The sequence below is a fragment of the Adiantum capillus-veneris genome, chromosome 2, assembly GCF_014529385.1.
Source record: "Adiantum capillus-veneris isolate H3 chromosome 2, ASM1452938v2, whole genome shotgun sequence".
NCBI lineage: Eukaryota > Viridiplantae > Streptophyta > Polypodiopsida > Polypodiales > Pteridaceae > Adiantum > Adiantum capillus-veneris.
In genome coordinates this window covers 51,974,277-51,992,818 of record NC_140932.1, presented here as the reverse complement: position 1 = coordinate 51,992,818, position 18,542 = coordinate 51,974,277, and the positions used below count along the sequence as shown (strand labels likewise).

General features: G+C 42.3%; 1 pseudogene; it reads left to right on the top strand.

Moving 5' to 3' along the window:
* Positions 1-980: 980 nt before the first annotated feature.
* LOC147462779 (uncharacterized) lies at positions 981-18,063 on the top strand (annotated as a pseudogene).
* Positions 18,064-18,542: the final 479 nt, after the last annotated feature.

Below are 18,542 nucleotides of genomic sequence, written 5' to 3'. Positions count from 1 at the left end.
CTGCTACACCAGAAGACATAGCTTTTGCATTTCGGATGCAAAATGAGCCCAAGCCATCTGTGGCAACCCCACAGCAGATCAGTATAGTCCTTAAGGAGGATGAAGCTGCTAAGCGCAAAAGAAAAGCCAGTGGTCAGGGGATTCGAGTGGCAGGACTGGAGGCCTCTACTGCTTACAGGTTTGTAGCTGAAGCAGTAAGTCTTAAAAATAATCCAACATATGTGTCCGAGAAAGTTTTTGCTATGCTGCTAGCCAAGACGCTGGATTCAAAGGTTTCCATTAACCTTTGTCAGATTCTGTCACACAATGTGCTTCAACAAACTACCAAGTTGAAATCCCAGACTGTTTTTAAAGCTTGGTATGTTTGACAATTTTTATATTGGGCCACTGCTCCAAATGCTCATGGCCTGGAAAAAATGGCTTGGAGTGAGAAGCCAGTTCTAGAATCCAAGAATATTGATTTGTCTTCAGATAAAGAAGCCACGGAAAGTCAAACCGCTCTAACTGGTCTGAAAAGGAAGGCCACCCAAGATTAGGCTGGCAGTTCGAAGAAACCAAAGACGACACTGACGAAGAGCAGTGCTTTTCTGAAGCAGATAGAGAGTCAGGTCAAAACTATGACTACTGAAAAGGCTATAGTTATCCAAGCTGACAAACAACCTACTCAGAACACTGAAGTCAACCAGTCAGTAGGACAGATTACAATCGCTACTGGTACTGGCAAAGATCAGACAAAAACAACAACTTCTGAGTAGGCAGCAGAACAGTCGGACAAGGACAAAGGAAAACTCGACAAGGGTAAAGGTCAACTAGACAAAGGCAAAGGTCCAGCATCTCCAACTTTACTGGGTGGTGTCTCCATCCCAAATAATGAAGAAGCTTTGCATCTGGCAAAGAAGGACAGGTTCTAGCAGATGCAGACCCATCCACTGAAAGGACGTCTCTTCCTGCAGAAAGCTAATTATGTAGCCTTACCCTATATGGCTTCAGTTACAGTGTATGAGCCCACTGATTCTGACCCAGCCACAGTCAAGGATGGATGTTCAGTCCTCATCCAGTCTTCATGGAACACTATTGTCCACTGTATGGGACAAATGCTGGATGCTGCAGGGTCAGAAGATGAACTGAATAAGGCTAAAGTTGACTTGAAGGAAGCTGAAGACCAGATTCAAAAGCTGAAGACAACACGAAATGAGCAGAATCTGTGCCATAGGCTACTTGAAGCTCATTTAGACAAGGCTATTGAGCTATTAAAAAGCAAGTTAGCTAAGGCGGAGTCTGATATGCAGATTGTGAAGGAAGAAAGAAATGAAGCACAAAGAGCTGCAAATCGGGCTCAAATGATGCTGAAAATGAAGAGAGTTGATTTCAACTCCTTGCTACTTCGCCATACAGTTCTGAAGGCTTCCCCTACTGACAGATATATTTATAATAGCCGGACTGAAATTTTAAATCCAGCAGGCAACGCTGTCTTTGATCTGGAAAACTTGAAGTCTCTTATGGAGACTATGCAGAGTGACTTGCAGGACAAAGTGGCTGAATATAATAGTCCTCTAACGAATCAAGCGATCCTGGATTATATTGAGCAACAGAATTCCCTGGATGAAGTAGAAGAAGATAAGAAAGAAGAAGAGGATAAGGAAGAAAGAGCTGATAAGGAGGAGGATGACCAAGAAGAAGGGCATACTAATGATGATGATGATGCCTCACCTCCATCTCCACGGCCAGGACCTGGTACTGGTGGCATAGGGCCAACTAAAGGAGGTTAGTCACAGCCAGACCAGCCAGGCCAGAATGAAGGATAGAAGTCGAGCAATAAGCAGTCAGAAGAACAACAACCCAGTCACACTGGGAATCAGCTAGCAAATCAGTCCCAGCTTAGTAGGGAGGCTAAAGGGAAAAGCAAAGTTAAGGATGAGGGACCAACAGCTGATTAGCAGCATTCCTTACAGTTTATGACCCTTAATGGGTGATTGAGACATCAACAGGCTCCCATAACCAGACAATATCTGGAGGATGATGATCTCCTATCGGATCTGGAACGTTTTCAGAGACGGTATGTCGGGGCCAGGGAAATGGTGGAGCACTGGAAATCAGTGGATTTTCATGATCAAGAAACTTGCCGTTTACCTGCACATCCCAACACCATCCAACTGTTGGAAAGGGTCCCTGAATGGATAATTGCTTCTGAAGAGAGAGTGACCAACCCACATTTGCAAAGATAGTCTACTGCAGATTGTCGCTCTCTCGCTCTTGAATTAGAAATCCTGGTGGGAAACAAACCAACCTACAAATATATGAAGGATATTAGGGAACAATTGAAAGAGGTTTTGGTGCAGATGCAAATTGCCAGAGGAGTCTTGGATCAAAGAGTGCGGGCCATTCTTGAAGATCAGACAGCCACTAGTAAAGGACCTCAGACTAGAATGTCAGTCGGAGAACAGACAACTACTCTTCGCAAACTGTTTCAGCTAGTGAGAATAACTAGAAAAATGATGCAGTAAGAGAACCAGGCTGTTCTCAATTTTTTAGAATTCGTGCCTGATTCTCCAGTTCTCTTGTATGCCTTCCCAGCAAGAGAGACATATATGCCAAGATTTTTTCCAGCACTTTACCCTCAACATCCAGAACCAGTCGATCGCCTTACATACTTCAAGATTATTGATGAGCTCCAGGATTGGTATGAGCGATCGACTGTGGAATGAAAACTTGGCAAACACTGTTCAATGATGCTCTCCAACTCAATGATATTCACGAACTGAAAGAAGAGAAGGAGAGGATCCAGTTGTGTATGGGTCAGTGGAAGAGTCAGATCAGGGGCTTGACTAAGATCACCAATCAGTTGTTGCAACTTACTGTTGAGTCCTCTAAATTGCCTGAAAAGGATATTGCAACTAAGGCGGGCCTAGCACCACAGTATAGAGAGATGGCTGAGATTCTTTTTGAAGATCGGGTCAAAACCAATCAGCCTCTTCCAGAAGGATGGATCCATACTGCTTCGCATTGTCACAAGCTGGCCAGAACTAGGATCACCAAAGGCAGACGCACGCTCTATGATCCTGACACCAAAACCTATCATTCCCTTACTCCTTATGAAGTAGAGATGACCACAGAAAGGTGGGATCAGCTTGAGCAGGAGGCCATTTACAGACTCATTCATAAGGAGAATGTTGGCACTGGGACTTCTTAGACGCCCTCTAGGCCAAAGGGTAAACGGAAGCTAGTTCAATGGAAGGATACTGGGTAGTTCCATCTTAGAATTCAGTGGAGGCTTTTCTTCCTCAGCTGGAAGGTTGATATCAGTTTGTGTAGACGATGAGAGCTCTACACTGACCTTTTCCTTCTCAGCTGGAAGGTTGATATCCGTTTGTGTCGATGATGAGATCTCTACACTGACCCTTCCAACTGGTTCTCTATCATTGGTCAAGTCCAATCCCCAACATCAGAAGCAAACAATGGATTTTTCAGCTTCAAACCAGAATCAGACAGGGGAATTTTTTTGAAATTTTGGAATCTTGTCAAAATTCAAGAAAGGAGGGAAGGATGTAGATGGCTGAGACAGTTTCACTAAGTGGGAACGCTCTCTTATGAGACGGACAGTGAATCAGTTAGTAATTACTACGGTAATTACCATGGTAAACCCAAGGCATATAAATAGGGCCCATTACATTGTAATCAGGTTAGCATAATCGGGTTAGTATTTTGGTGGCATTTGTACTTGAGTTGTCAATCATTGGCAGTTGTTGTCGGTTGTACTCTATCTTTCTTGTTATAAGCCACATCATACTCATTGTAATCTTTTATCTGTAATTCCAATCATGACAGTATATTCCAATCACAACAGTATATTCTAGTTACACTTACTCTATATTCAGTACTCTGAATCTGAATATCATTTTCAGTACATAGTCTGGTTCTTATTCCAGTAGATATATTCCAGTTCAGTTTCTGTTCCTCTGTCCAGTCTACTGTCTGAACTAATACATCACTAGTAGTAGCTGAAATCTTTTAACACTGGAATTAGCTATCTCAAGAGATCAGCTCCAATTCCACTCTCTCTCTCTCTCTCTCTCTCTCTCTCTCTCTCATTCCCTCTCTATCTCTCCCTCTTTCTCTCTCTCTCTCTCTCTCTCTCTCTCTCTCTCTCTTTCTATCTATCCCTATCTCTCTCTCTCACACTCTTTCTCCCTATCTCTCTATATCTCTCTCTCCCTCTCACACTCTTTCTCTCTATCTCTCCTATCTCTCATTAGGAAATTTCAGAGGTCATTTGGAGGGCCATATGAAGAGAGAGAATAATAGAGCGCGTCCAATGAGCACGAAGGCTACGTTACGTAGGAAAGTACGTGGAAAGACTCAAAAAATAGGAAAATAGCATAAAACTTTCACAAATCTAGGATTGTAGCATCGTAATTTCCTTCCTTTTACCGAGCTTTTAGGTGCTTGCATGTGGTCCCACTTCTGATATTCTCTTATGGTCATTAACGTACTGGAGGGTGACCATTAAGCCCGCACAAGATATTGGAATTCTAAAACACTTTCCCTCCATTAGAATGGTTTCAAAGTGAATCTCCCTCCACTAAAGCTTTTCTCTGAGAGCTATGGCTTCCACGTCTTCTCGCCCAAGAGGCTCCAGGTGTTTACTGTCTCTCACACCAACAACCAAAAACTGCACTTTGCCTAGAAGGCCAAGTAGTAGCATATCCTCAATTACAATATCAGCTTCAATAAGTGCAGAGAACCAATGGGTTGGACAAAGGATAAACAAAGGTTCATGGGTCCTCATGCAACCAAGAAGACCCAAGAGGTCTAGTGGTATCAACGTTTACCACTCAGCATGGAAGGCCAGAGTGTTGGATTTCAAAGTTGAAATCGGCAAAAGATCTCTAAAGGAAGTTCTTGTTCAGCATGTGTTTACCCATCCAGAGGTGATAGCAAACGGTGGAAATGTATCAGATATACATCAACCACGTTGCAATTGTAAGTACTCTTGACATGTGAACTTACTGATACTCTCATTATAACTTTTCTTATATATTTTTCAATGTTTCTCCCGCTTGTTATGAGCAATGTCTCCATTCTTCACAGCTCAATTACATTAGATTTGTCATTTGTACTTATTGATACTCTTAGTTTAACTCTTCTTATATATATTGCAGATGTTTATCCCTCTTCTTATGAGCAATGGGAGCCTGTGGAGTGCATAATAGGACTCTTCCATGTTGTTCATGCCCACATTGGTTCTCTACAGTATTCAGGGAGGAGCAGCAAAAGACTGGCTGATGAGGGAATATTTTTTTATGACCACTTCTACCAACTCAGCTCAGGGAATAAGAATGGCATGTTGGTGAAAGTGCCTCTACCAACCGATTGGAACACTGTGGACTGGCCAGTTCCCGAGGAAACAATGGTGGAGGCAATGCGAAGTAAGCTCTACAAGGATATACAAAGGTCTCTACATAGCTCTATTCCCACCAAACAGGTTAGAATTGCAAACTTTTGTCCTGTTGCACTCTTCATAGAGTTGTTTCATAGCTACAACATCCGTGTTACGAAAACTATGTTCATGTGCAAGTCATTTCAGCAGTCATCCTGTGACAAACTTCTTGACAGAGGATGGTATGCAAAGGAAGAGATTGGTTTACGGTGCGAGGTCGCGCTTGATACTCTAGTTGTCAAGTACATGATTGCAAGCCAATCACTGTTACTCTCGTTTTGGTATATGCGATCACAAATGCTCAACGGTAAGTACATTCCTATGGACCAGGTTTCTGCAGGTTTGGAAGATAATCCTGCTGTGGATGTGGAAGTGATTGATAAAGAGCATGGCCTACTGTTGGTGGTTACAATAAGGGAGATATGCAGTCTTCAGCATTTGCGGCATGACATAATTGAAGAGTCAATGGACAAGGACCTATCAGATTTTTCCTTTTTCCTAGCTGGCCGTAAGGTGATGCGGCGAAGGGAAAAAGATATTTTGTGCAAAGAGTTGGATGGTCGGGTTGAAGTAGTGTCAATGTAACAAATATTCTTGTGAACCCAAGTGTATACAAATGACTTTCAAGACATGAAGTTTATTGAGATCATTTTTCAATTGTGCCCTGTGAAAAAGTGTGCTTGAAATATATTTCTTTACCATGTCAAATCTCTCTCTCTCTCTCTCTCTCTCTCTCTCTCTCTCTCTCTCTCTCTCAATGTTAGACAAGACAAAGACATGATAGAAGAGTCATCTTAATTCATTAGAAAGTACAAACTCGTCCGTGAACAATGGACTAAGATACGATTTCTGTAAGTATGGAATCAGAATGTCTTCAAGGTAAAAATCGAAGGAATGCCCCTCGAAAGAAGGTGGTGAGATAGTTGTTCCCGGCGGATTTAGTTCTCCCTTTTCAGGAGTATCATCAATCAGTAGTGTATTAGTTGCATCAAAGGGTACACCGATTTGGCTAAACGGTTTGTACAAAAGAGGTAAGTGTGGTTTTTTAGGGTGGTAGTGGCCCTCAACGGTAACGCATTTTCTTTGATCATACAAAAAGGCAAAATCTGACGTGTGAGCGTGGCATACACTGCAAACTATTGTAACTAGTGGCGACAAGTTTTGCCTTTGCATTGAAGACCATATGGCAACTCTGAAGCGCGGAAGAAGAAACTGAATAAATTCCTTGGTTCCTGGACGAACTACGACTCGACAAGTTCCCATCCGAAACGTTTGCAAATCCTCAAAGGGTTCTTTGTCACCGAGAGGCACCCGCATCAACAGCAATCCATTGACGTCCAAGATAATCAACCTCTGTAAAAGTTGACAAGTACATATAAGTAGTTAGAAGCTGAACATATTTTTCCATACTTGAATAGATATTACCGGAACAACCGTATCTACAGGTAGCAAGGGTCCATACTAGGTCTCTGTAGTGTTCATGTCGTTGTTGCTCTCCTCTGCTTTATCTTCATAGTCATCATTCACATCTTCATCAGGGGTCTCCCCCATGGCTCTTTCTGCCTCATTCAAGCATCATTCACATCTTCATCAGGGGTCTCCCCCATGGCTCTTTCTGCCTCATTCAAGGTTTCCTCCAAGGTCTTTTCCTCTCCCTCGGTTGATCGGCTTGCCTCATACATCCTTGCCTGATCCATATCAGTTTGCTCATCCCTAGGCCTGCTTTCCTCATCCATATCCTTTTTCTCATTTATAGGCCTGCTTTCCTCATCTTGGGTTTCAGCCATAGGCTCTTTTGGCTCCTCCACTGGCTGACTTGGCTCTTTCATTGTCTCCTCTGGTTGTACACTAGCACCTTCCATATGATCATTTGACCTTTCCTCATCCTCGGCTCTTTCATCTTCTGCTGATATGACCCCCTCGGCCCATTGTGATTCCACTGTATCGGATGCAGGGGTTTGTCGTGGTGGCACGTCATGTTTTGTTAGATCAATAGTGCGGTCATCCAAGCCGCTACCTTCAAGCTCTCTGGGGCTAGACATAGTAAGCAGGTGTTGTATTAAACTTACCCGGTATCTTTGCAAATAATCATATGTGTAGTTTTTTAAAGCACTCTGCAAAATTGAAAGACCACATGGTGAGAATTCTTTTATAGACTAAACCAAAACTAACTGAATGCATTGCCAAATGGGTACCTTAGTCATGAAAGGTTTTAATGCAAAGTAGCTTTGCAGGACATATTCTACATGGAGAAGACATCTCCAGTCGCAAGAATTTCCATCGGTTTGATTTGGGACAGGTACATCTTTGATTGGGGCCTTGTATAGTTCATACCTTCCACATAGCTTGCCATAGGCAAGTAACAACCTCTTTATACAACTACACAAAGCAATGTGAAGATGTTAGAATGAGGCTTCAAATTTACATGGATATCTATAAGAAACACTTTCTGAACACTTACAGCCTAATTTCAGGGTGGGTTCCTTTTATTGAATTGAACACCCACACTGCTGGTTGGTCAACATCAAGGCATATGAGACTCCAGTGATGGTTGTTCTCATATGGAAAGACGATAACAGTAACTTCCAGCATAGCACAGTGGAGAAAACAACTCTCAAAGGTCCCAGATGGACTGTTCTTTTGTCTAATAATCACTAACATTTGTGGATCAACAAGAAACACCTCTGTGTGGGTGTGCAGTGGGAGTTGACTTTTGATCAGGTTGCAGAGACTCTACCTGAGTTAGCAAACCTATTATCTGAGTTTTCAAAGCTAGCAAGATAGTAACACTTACTTAAGACAAGCATAGATAATTGTGTCTGAAATCTGAGCATCTGGATTCTGCAATAAATTAATGTCCACTTTTTCCAGAGCTAGCTTTCTGGCTCCATCTACAAATGGTATCTCTGCAAGCAAACCATCCTTCATTGAAAGTAGAGTTTCTTGATTGCTTGCCTCTATGGACAGGGTCACATTGCATTCTGTTTGCCTCTGGGACTCCACTGCTACTTTTGCTTTCTCCTTAAGCTCTGCTTCCCTCATGTCCTCTGTTTGGCGAGCAATAGTCTCTGCCCTTGCCCTTGTATTCACATCATGTGTGACATCTACAACTGTGAGTTGTGGCACTAACTCCGGGGGGTATAACAAAATTTCCCTCATTTTCTTATCCTTGCAGACATTGGGGACCAGTAGTTTGTCATACCTCCACCTTATTCTTTTCAGTGTCTCACTATCTTTGTCCATTATAGTAACCCTGTGGGCATGGGCTGCAACAATGGTCATGTCACTGAAGTACTCCAGTAGGAAGTCCTTTGCTGCTTCTTGTAGAGCCATTAATGCCACCACCTTCCACCTTTTGGTGCCCCAGGTAGCTTCTTCACATATGGACCTCACCATCCTCTGGAAGGGCAGCTTTGGTATGCATAAATCTACACATTTCTGTGTCTTTCTGATTTCTCTGAAAATTCCCATGCAGGTTTGTAACTTCTTCACCCTTGGCCCTTTCAGAATTTTATTGGGTTTTCCAGGTCTTTTCTTTGGGGTTGCAGATCTGCTACTTGCTTTAGATGCTAATCCTGGTCCCTTGCCTGCCTGCCTTGCAGTGGCTTTTGTTCTAGCCATTTCACTGTACACAAAAAGAAGAGTCTCTCTCTCTTTCTCTCTCTCTCTCTCTCTCTCTCTTCTCTCTCTCTCTCTCTCTCTCTCTCTCTCTCTCTCTCCTTTCTATAGCTTAGCATATTTAAATAGAGAGAGAGAGAGAGAGAGTGAGAGAGCCCATTACTAAAGGCGCGCGTGGAGCACGTTTTGACCTCAACAAACACCTCCGCGCGCCGTTAGTATAAGGTAAAAGAAATACTCTCTCTCTCTCTCTCTCTCTCTCTCTCTCTCTCTCTCTCTCTCTCTTCTCCCCGCCTTACATCCTCTCTCTATAACACTCAGACATACACTGGTCAATGCACAGTACTAACGGCGCGCATAGAGACATGCACACCGGTTATGCCTCTCTACGCGCGCCTTTGGTAGAGAGAGAGAGAGAGAGAGAGAGAGAGAGAGAGAGAGAGAGAGAGAGAGAGAGAGAGAGAGAGAGAGAGAGAGAGAGAGAGAGAGAGGCTATGTGTGTGTGTGTGTCTGTATTTGTGTGTGTGTGTATAAGTTATATTTGTGTGTGTGTGTGTGTGTTTGTGATTTGTGTGTGTGTGTCTCTCTATGTGTGTGTGTGTGTGTGTCTATGTGTGTGTATGTTATATTTGTGTGTGTGTGTGTATGTTTTATATGTGTGTCTGTGTGTTTGTGAGTGTGTGTGTGTGTGTGTGTTGTGTTTGTGACTGTTTGTGTGTGTTGTTTGTTAAGAGTGAGCTTGGTACTGTGACAGAAACAGAGATAGAGAGATAGAGGCAAAGGCAGAGGGAGAGGCAGACCTTCGTTATGTCGATGGGTCGGCTTGCTTTTGGAGACGCAGACGACGGCTCTTGCACTCTCTCTCTCTCTCTCTCTCTCTCTCTCTCTCTCTCTCTCTCTCTCTCTCTCTCTCTCTTTCACTCACTCTCTTTCACGAGGTGTGGTTTTTCTCTCTCTTGACCTCTATATATGACGTACAAAAGTATACGGTCTCAATAATGACCGCATGTGTGACAACATGAAATTATACTCTAATTTATAGTAACACGTGGGGCGCCACCGTGTGTATCCGTTATAAGTGTGATTTTGAGAGAGAGAAAGAGAGAGAACAATAGAGAGAGAGAGAGAGAGAGAGAGAGAGAGTGATAAAGAGAGAGAGAGTGATAGAGAGACAGAGAGAGAGAAAGAGAGAACAGATTGTGAGAGAGATAGAGAGAGGGAGAGACACAAATTGAGAGAGAGATAGAGAGAGGGACTCCTTACTCTCAGAGAGAGAGAGAGAGGGAGGGAGAGAGACAGAGTCAGTTTGACACACAAAAAGCAATGGAGGAGACACCTCCCTTGGAGTTCCTGCAAACCCTACCAACAAAAGGTGATCTCTCACTCTTTCTCTTTGTATTTCCAACAGTTGGTACAAATTGTGTGTGTGTAAACAAAGAAAAACCCAGACTGTTGTTCAACACACACACACACACACCTCAACACATACTTCCATAGACAGAGACACACACACACACATACACACACACACACACACCTCAACACATACTTCCATAGACAGAGACACACACACACATACACACAGACACACACACATTCTCTCTCTCCCTCCCCTCTCTGTCCCCGTTACTAACGGCACGTAGAGCCAACCAAACATTGGCAGCAGCTCTCTCCGCGTGCCTATAGTATAGTTATGACTCTCTCAAAAAGCACGTGTACATCCTTACGCGCCTTTCCCTCAATTGTACTTAAGGCGTGCGTAGAGAGTTGCAAAAAGCACGTTTTCGTCCTTGCGCGCCTTTAGTACAAATAGACCCATACAAAGAGAGAGAGAGAGAGAGAGAGAGAGAGAGAGAGAGAGTCTATGTGTATTTTTTTAGTGTTCTTTGGAGAGAGAGAGAGAGAGAGAGAGAGAGAGAGAGAGAGAGAGAGAGAGAGAGAGAGAGACTATGTGTGTTTTTGTTTGTGCTTTGGTGAGAGACAAATATATATATATATTTGGAGAGAGAGAGAGAGAGAGAGAGAGAGTGAGTGAGACTTGTCATGTTTCCTGATGAATAGGATTAAGGTCCAGTAGGCAGAAGAGGCTGAAACCAGACCCAGAGCTTGTGCCAGGATTTCAACCTTTGCAGGCTCAGTTGCTTAATGTTTCTGCCAAAAGAACTGTTGACTTTTGTCAGGACATATCTGAAGAAAAGTCAATTGGTGAAGATCAATCAGAGAGGTCACCAGGGCAAGAGGATCCCTCACCCTACAAGGCTTTGGTGCCCTGTACAGTACTTCTGAAGAAAAATACAAGAAAGAGGAATATAGACTTCTCAGATGATGCAGATGTGCTAGAAAGTAGTCCCTGTGCAACTAAATGTAAATCCAAAGAGGATGTGTCTTCTCTGGAAGACCCAGCTGCAACTGATGAGAGGCTGTTTGATTTTGCAGCATCTTGTGGTGCTGGGGACAAGTTTGATCTAGTTCATTCTATGTTTAATCCAAAGTTTGACATTGAAGACCTGTTAGCTCAGCACAGTAATTTCTTGCAGTCCTACAGAGATAAGTTTGAAGTGATGGTGCAGGTAGGGAGGGTTGTTTTGCCTACTATGACTCTTGTGCATTTAAATGACTGTGGTGGAAAGGGACAGGGACTGAAGAAGTATAGGGAATTACCACCTTCTTGCCGACATTCAGCCTGCCCTTTGCATAAAAAAGAATGCAAACTCATTCAGGAAGCCTTTGGCTTTATGATTTACCTGAACAGCCTGTTTGGATTCCTCATGCAGAATCCTGATGAGGTCTTAGAGGAGCAGGATGCAGCACCAGATGAAGAATGCGAGGAGACAACTCATATACAAGAAGTCGAGGAGGTTGAAGACACAGTCGACCTTGAGGTTGAGGCAATTGAAGTACAAAGAAGTAAGATGCTCTCTGTGAAAACCACAGAAATCAAACTTCCATTGGATGTCAGTAACTTCACTGAGAAGCATGCTCAGATGATGTTGCCTGTTGTGCCTGACTTCAGGATTGGAGACAGGACCTATATCTTCTTACATGATGTGCAAAGTGTCTTTTATTTAAGGGAGGATTTCTCCCTGGCTATTATTTCCAGAGTCCAAGAGGAGAGGAGTGGATTTGTTTCAGAGGATAGTAGTGATGATGAGGCAATGGAAACATCCAGCAATCCAATGGAATGCCTTCGAAGATGCTTTGAGAAAGCTGAAAAATACAAGGAGACACTACCTGATGAAGCCACCTTCCAAGCAATAAGACAAAGCCTAAGACCATCAACAAGTAACAAAGAAGTGGAGGATTGGTTTAACCATTCAGGTCAGGGGTCAACTACATCTGTAGACCTGTGGCAAGAAAACCTCTTTCTGCAGGATGAGAGCTTCATGGTAACTCTCTCTCTCTCTCTCTCTCTCTCTCTCTCTCTCTCTCTCTCTCTCTCTCTCTCTCTCTCTCTTTGTGTCACTTCTGACATGATATGTGCAGTCTTGGATTGCTGACAAGGATGACTTCCTTCGGCGGCGGACTCGAGAGTATCGAGGAAGGGATGCGGCCCTAGTGCAGTACCTTTCAAAGCTTTGCGAGTTGCCGATAGTAGTTTTTCACCATTCCATGTCACAAGAGGGTTCAATAGCAACTTACACATTCAAGACACTATCACGCTTCTTGGGTGGACCGGTGCTGCCCAAAAGTGCAGATAAAGTCATTCTTGTGGACAAAGTGTTTGCTAGAGATTGTTTTGGTTACTGTCCGACCTATACAGGTGGTCGAGCAGCGTATTACTACACCTACATAGCAATGGCACTAGCTCTTGGTAGACAAAACCCAGATGAACTTTTAGAGTATGGCAAACATCTCATGATTTTTTACAAGGGTGACGTGCCAAAAAAAAAATTTGAACCTTCAAAATCTTGATACACTTCAAGTAGCAATTGTATAAGATCATGTATTACATAAATTTTGTACAATGTCATCCACTCAAAGTATCTTTCTCCACTTGTGATTCACATACACCATTGTCTCTCTCCACCTTCGTTGACTTTCACGAGCTCCGGAGTTGTTGTATGCCATTGATCTTTTAACTTTTTGTTGTTGTAAATGTCTGATGGCTTGTGCTGTTGCTGAATTTGCCAAGACTTCTTTTGCCTGCATTCAATGAATGATTCTACGATAGAACCATTCAAATAGTTCTCTCAAACTGTTAGCCTTGATTCGAGAGCCACCATGTCGTGTGTGCCTGAAATAAGCATTTCTCGCCATGTAATGAGACTTTTCCATCCCTTGGGTATTCCATATTGCCGGGTTCCCATACTTTTGTATAAAATATGGTAAATGACTGAAGATGATGTGCTGGATATGAAAACAGATTAGTTAGAATGTTTTACAGTCACATATTTGCACATAAGAGAGAAAGAAATACACGATAATACCATGTAGTGAGTAATCTGGGTGTCTGTCCATGCTGTCTTGAATGATTTTTTCAGAAGGTTGATATTTTCCTTGAACTTGTTCATATCACCTTGTGACCAGTCATCTTTGTTGCACATCAAAATAGGATGTCTATTGATCGCCAAACCTCAGCCTTCGCGTTACGAGTAGTTGGTTCTTGGTCTTTGACTGCAATATGTAGCTTTTTCCAGCTCTGATACTCTACCTTGCTAACATAAGATGTGTTATATATTTTTCCATGTTTTGTTAGCTTCGGATCTCTTGTACCTAGCCTTGGGGCTTAGATAAAAACCTCCGTGCCTTCACCCCACCGATGGATGGTTTGCATGGGACATCCTTCTCAGCAGTTGATCTCTTTTCATCCCACTGGATTTTCACATTGCCACCATGAAGCCCCATATCCGACAGTACCATTTCTAAGCACTGCAGGGCTACTTGTCGTTCTGCGGAGTTCTTAATCTTCCAAGCAAACCCGATGTATAAGTAGACCAATTTCTCCACAATTCTACAAAGGGCATGCATTGTACAAATGTGGACATTCGCAAGTGGTATTTTCAAAACCGGTCGAAAAGCAGAATCCTCAATGTGACGTGTTGGAGCTTTTCTCCACCACTTTGGGTCCATGACCTTTGCAGGCTCCATGCAGAACAAACACAGCGACTTTGCCATTGCACCCATTCCACAATTATACATGCACTTTAATGTTTTGAGGTCACCTGCAAGATGCCACTGAACTTGAAAGTCTCCCCGTCCTCTAGACGTAGTACCTCTCCCTGGTTAGTCTGTCGATCAATCACCTCCGGAATATTAGTTCGATGGAACACCCAATATAGAATCTCATGATCTTCTTTCTTTACCTGCAACACAAAATAAATGAGACTTAAGTAGATGTGAACATTTGAGCTTACCTGAGAATCTTGCTTACCTCAAACGCACCAAGCCAGCATATGTTAGATTCTGATTGAACACTAAAATATAAAGGATCATCACTAGGACACTTTGAGAGGGCTCTATTCATTAAAGTAATAGTAACACGCTCTAGCTTTTTCTCTTTAACAAGCTCACACTCATCCAGTTTTAACACAAAATGTAATACCCCTCGTGACTCTTCAAATGTGATGTTGTAAAACTCCACCATTCTCTTCTGTAATATCCGCAGGTCCATAAAAATATTATTGAACTCATCATATGCCATGTTTGCTCCATGGCCACTGTAAGTTGCTTTAATATGAAAGGGTTGTCCAAGATAGTCTCCCTGTGCCTCATTAAGCTGAAGCCTCTCTTTCCAAACACTTGAGGCTGATGGTAGAAGTTTGGATTTTATACCCTTCCTAACAAAGATGGATGAGACAGACTTTTGGATAACCAAATATCCTCTTTTGCTTACACCAAGTGAATCAAGTGTGCCTTGTATCTCTTTTGCAGGCACTGAGTTCTCTGAAATAAAGCGGTCCACTACATTTCATTGTAGGACCTTAAACTTCTTGTCATGTACTATATCTGCTGACAGGCTTCTACTTATAAGTGGCTTCAATCTCTTTCCTATATTGGCTTTGGGGTCAATGTTTTCCTTGTCAGGATAGATTGAATCTCTACATGAAAACAATGCATAAGTAAATAACAGAAAATTTGCTGCACTAACACTATTTAGGCACATGAAAACAATGCATAACAAGAAAAAACAAAAAGATTACTTAACTAAGACAATGTAGCCAACCAAGAAGCATCACCTTAATGCTCGGATTCTTTTCTTGAGACCTCCTGATGCAACCTGCAATGTTTCAAGATTGCGCAATTTCTTCTTTCGGATACGACCACCCAAGATGGTGTCCTTCATTTGACAACTTCGCACCTTTCCTTTCAGTTCTTGTACCTCTGTTTTATGTTGCAAAATGGTAACCTGCTCTGTAGAATGTAAATGTGAAAGGCGAACAATCTCACATTGTTGAGCTTGGAGAATGCTCTTGTAAGTTTCAGCTTCTCTTGTAAGAGATTTACAATAACCCAGAAGGCCCTTTTCTCCATCACCAGCAAAGGTCAATAAGCTTGTAGGATTGACAAACGGTGGAGACACATTAGTCATTGGATTCTTAGGGTAGAGAGAGCCTCTCGTCCAGATATCTATGTGTTTAGCTCCCTGAGCTCTGAGCGTGTCTATGGAAGAGGGAGGTATATGTGTGTTTGTTTTACTGCGCTTAATCAATGGTTGGTACTCATTGTTCAAATCAATGTGAAGGTGATATTTGGCTCGTTTCTGGGTAACATTTGTGCCATTTGAGGAGTGTGCCATTAGCCAAATGTGCAGGTTTAATGGAAAGTGAATAGCGGTTGCGCCTTCGTCCCTCCATGTTAGCCTCATTCCCTCCATATTGACGAGTTTCATTCAATGCAACTGAAAAGAGGATTATCCCTCAATCACTACAAATGAATGTTCAGAAGAGTAAGGAATCTACTTAAAGTACACTTTTTTTAACTTTTACTATGAAAGACCCAACTCTTTTATTTGCCATTTTTTCTAGAGAGAGAGTGCAAAAAATACATTTTCTTAGAAGGCCCTCCAAATGACCTCTGAAATTCCCTAATGCCTCTCTCTCTCTCTCTCTCTCTCTCTCTCTCTCTCTTTGTCTCTCTCTTTCCCTCTATCTCTCCCTCTTTCCTTCTCTCTTTCTCTCTATCTCTTTCTCTTTCCTATCTCTCTCTTTCTCCCTGTCTCTCTCTTTCCCTCTTTCTCTCTCTCTATCTCTCTACCTCTCTTTCTCTCTATCTCTCCCTCTTTCCTATCTCTCTTTCTCTCTTTCTTTCTCTCTATCTCTCCCTCTTTCCTATCTCTCTTTATCTCTTCTCTCCCTCTTTCTCCCTATCTCTCTCTTTCCCTCTTTCTTTCTCTCTATCTCTCCCTCTCTATCTCTCTCACTCTCTTTCTTTCTATCTCTCCCTCTTTCTCTCTCTAAAGATACATGAGGTTGCTAAAGGGAGCTTTCACAAAAGCGAATAAGGGTGGAAGCTTTTAATTGTATGGGTTGAAGTCCCATGATTGGCATAAGATGCTTCAAATAATCTTCATACTCCCTAATCTATCTATAGTTTGTGTGTATGATTATCACTCACATTACCTTTCCCTGATTTACATTGTAGTTTATTCTGCTGGTGAGAATGTGTATATGTCGGGATAAGAAAGTCAGGGACGCTATTTTCAAACTAAGAGAGCTAGTAAGGTACCCCACAAGACTCTACTTAACTACACCTTTTTATGTAGACAATAATTTCAACTAGCCCTTAGTATATCCTTGTGTGTTTTCTTGCAGATTTGTGAGCTCCAAGGAAATCAAAATAGATGCTATCCCTACTGCTCAAACACTTACAACAGAAATTGTGTGTGCCATTAAAGATGCATTTCCTTGATCGGTCCTTCTTAGTCAAATTCACCTCTTGGTTCACGTGGTCGAGGTGATCGCTATATGTAGAGTAGTGCACACACGATGTATGTTCTTCTAAGAGAGGTTTTTTAAGACTCTCAAAGATTTTGTGCGGCTACGGTCTCAACTAGAGGCATGTATGGCCAAAGGGTGGATCCTTCAAGAGGAATTTGTTTACATATCAAAGTATTTGGCACAAGTTGATCCTTCAATGGCTCGCATGTGGTCATACGAGGAAGATGCAAGGATGACTTCACACTTGCCAAGTGAAAAGGGGAAACTACTTAATATGAATCTATCCCAAGTGGTCGATAACTTTTGCATTCTCAATGCAAAGATTATGACCAAGTGGGTGGACTTGTGGATAGTGGCAAAGGCAAGGCATTTGTAAGAGAGGGAAGCATGGAAACAAGCACATATAGGAAGGAGGGAACCCCCAGTGCCTAGAAACCTTGAATGTTTCCCAGATCTCATTAGTACAGAGTGGATTCATGAGAGAATAACCGAGGCAAAAGCGCCTGGAGAAGACATCACTAGCAAAGAATGGGAGTATGCACGAGGCTGGGTACCAAAGGTAGAGTACTCATATAAACCATATTGTAACGCCATTTCTTGAAATTATCTTTAATGTGTATTTGATAAATTAATATATTTTTCTATTTTGCAGTGCCTGTCTTTTAACTCTATGTGGTTAAAGGGTTGTCACTTTCATACGCGCCACATTGACGAGCGTAGAACCACCATGGATTGTGCCATCATTGGCAACTTTACACAGACGGTGATGAAGCCAGGTACTACAGAATTATTGAAAGGATACTAAAGGTTACTTTGAGAACCTTTTATACCTTCATCTTCTAGTGCAAGTGGTTTGCAAATGTGTCTAGACGACATGAGAATGGCCTCTACATGGTGGACTCTAGTGTGCATCACACAGGGAGGTATGACAATTTAGTTTTACAGCGCAATTGTGAGCAGGTGAGTGACATGTATCTTTTTTATTCTTATTTTCTTGTAGTGTTAGTTATACCAATGTTACTCACTTTGAACTTCTATTTTATAGGTCATCTATATCCCAACAATCCACCAACCAAAACATTGGTTCGTAATTCCCGTAACACCTTGGCGGAGAACCATTTTTTCCACTAATGAAGTGGAGACTATCTTCGGCCCTCTTCCACCTCTGACTTTGGATGATGTGGAAACAGACGCAAGAGAGGTTGATGAATCAAGTCCGGTGGTAGCAAGTCTTAGCTAGGGTGATTGTCATGATGATAAAGATGATGAGATGGAGGATGACGAACTCAAAGATGATCAAGGCAATGCATCCACAAACGACAATTCCGTTTCTCTCTTTATTGATTTAGGAGTCATGGGCTTAGAATTGGATGATGCTTCATGTAGAGATCTTTTGGAAGATGATTCATAAACATTTTGCAGTTATGAAGTTTTTTGGTCGTGTAATCCATTCATCTCTCTCTCTCCCCACTCCTCTCTTTAGATTTGAGAATATGCTCAACTATGTTAATCAATTGACAATGGTTATTTTATTCATAAACATTTTGCAGTTATGAAGTTTTTTGGTCATGTAATCCATTCATCTCTCTCTCTCCCCACTCCTCTCTTTA